Below are 2,411 nucleotides of genomic sequence, written 5' to 3'. Positions count from 1 at the left end.
TGCAGACCGGCCCCTATAACATAACACGTGCAGCAGCATAGCCGTATGCAGCCTGAGGTCTGGGTCAAGATCAGGGTCTTGTGAACATCATCAGGCAGGGCTGATATTTTCGATCAGGAATGAGTGCAAATAAAACTACGTCTTGAATGCATCTATTCAGAACAGCTCGTCTGCGTGGGAGCGTTCCACATTTGTGCGGGGCTGTGAACTAAAGTAGTTATCTTGACAGCATTTCAGTGCAGTCCACGGCCCTGTCCTTCTTGAGACCTAAGCCCCTCTAGTTTCTGAGCTACAGATCCGCGAAAACGGGGACGGTATTTCGGGAAGAGTATTTCCAGGTCACCTTGGCCTTTATGACGTCATAATATCGTCATTCAAATCCTGTCAATCCATGAGCAATGCAGCGATCAAGGCCGACACAAATACAGTGGTCGAGACGTTCATAAATGGAGTTCATAAGCACGATTTCTAGAAATAACGGCCGTCCACCGACTCTAAATCAGGTATGATGACGTAATCAAACAATGACGTATGGAGGAGCATGTTTGCTAAACAGAGAAATCTTTTTGCCTACAAGTGTTTTAATAGTAACAAGTGGGCCTGTTTCATGACATCTGATGCCTGCCTCAATATCTTCAGATGTGAAATATTCCCCTTCACACTCACACTCACAGAATTACTCACACTCACAGAGTGGAATTACACAGAATGGCGACTCTGTGTATATTACGCCATGAGCCCATTTGCACAGAAAAGCTTGTCTGCTGACATCCGCTGCTGAGTGTATGTACTCAAAATGGGACTCCGTGTAAATCTCTTCAGATGTGAGTCGATTTGTTCACGGGACCACATTTAGGTAGATGTACTCACAAGTGGCCTTACACAAGAGTACTCCATGTGTAAATATACTCAGATTTGAGCCGACTTACACAAGAACAGCATTTTGTGTATATACACCTTGTAATGGATTAAGCAGCAGAGCTGTTCGAATAAGATGCATTGATGAGTGAGTTTACACGCGTCCCAAAAAAATATGCATGAATGGATGTGCCATGTGCCAGACGGCATCAGTCGCACAATTTGCATGGTGTATTATTTCGCCCTCCTGGTTTATCCCCGCTCACCATCATCGGGAACAACCCGCCAGCACGTCAACCCGCATGACCTCATGCTGTGGCTCGTTGTCCTAGACTTCAGCATGACTGAAATACGCTTCACTAGCGTTAAGAGATCTGCTTCGATATCGTGAAAAGATGTGCTTGAATGTATTAGTAAATGCACCTCCACACAAGAGCATCTGTATTTCACCACAAGACAAAGTGCTGAAGCGCGGGAATATGAGCCTCAACGCAAAGCGCCCGGCCGCGGGTGGCGTCGCTGCGACCGCGACAGCCGCCAGTACGCAGGAGCAGGCACGCTCCGGAGGTGTTCCCCAGCCGGTGAGCCTGGCGCTTCAGCCGCAGCTGCACAGTGTGCCAGGTGGTGCTGCAGTGCTGCCGGGACACGGCGAGCGGTGCCGCGCTCACACGCAGCGTCAGATCAGCGGCAAAGTGCAGCCAGCGCCAAGCGTCGCGCACTCCCAGAGCAACGGACAGTCGAGCGGGCTGATGTTCGATTTCAGAGCACCACGAGCTCATGCACGTGTACGCGATAGCACACGATTCAAGGCCAGCTGGCACCTATAATGTGCCATATTCAGTCGTGATTTGGCGGGCGACGTTCCTCTCGGCGATCAGGCATTGAAGACACTCCCGGGCCAGTTCTTGAAGGCCGATAAAAATGCGCGCCTCGGCCGGCCACCTCTTCCCCTAGAGCTACACCAGCTGAAGCAGAAAAGCTGTCAGCCCACGTCCCTCTGACCCCCACAAACTCGCCTGACTCGACGGTCGCGCCCGACAATGCGCCGCCGCGTCCTGACGCATGTGTTCTCGCCATCGCTGATGGCTAGGGGAGGGGATGTTGCTGGCGGCGGCGAGGTAGCGGTGTCCCGCGAGTGGGCTGGCGGAGTCCGCAAGCGGGCTGGCGAAGTCCGCAAGCGGGCTGGCGGAGTCCGCAAGCGGGCTGGCGGAGTCCGCAAGCGGGCTGGCGGAGTCCGCAAGCGGGCTGGCGGAGTCCGCAAGCGGGCTGGCGGAGTCCGCAAGCGGGCTGGCAGAGTCTATGAGTGGGCTGGCCACGTGCCACCATCCAATATCCTACGCGATGAAACGTATCCTATTCCATCACATCTTTGAGCCATTTAATGCTGACGAAATATCTAACGAGTTTATCGGTGTGTTTGGAGACATTTGCTGAAAAATACGCCAGATTTGGTGTGACCTTTATCCGTATTTGGTAGCACATGTTTGCTGGGAGGGAGGGGCGAACCATGCGAGTGGGCGACGGCGGCGCGGCGCCAGCAGTGGTAGCGGGCG

Source organism: Pollicipes pollicipes, unplaced genomic scaffold (assembly GCF_011947565.3).
Source record: "Pollicipes pollicipes isolate AB1234 unplaced genomic scaffold, Ppol_2.1 Scaffold_2555;HRSCAF=2994_pilon_pilon_pilon, whole genome shotgun sequence".
NCBI lineage: Eukaryota > Metazoa > Arthropoda > Thecostraca > Pollicipedomorpha > Pollicipedidae > Pollicipes > Pollicipes pollicipes.
Note: the sequence above shows the minus strand (reverse complement) of the source record.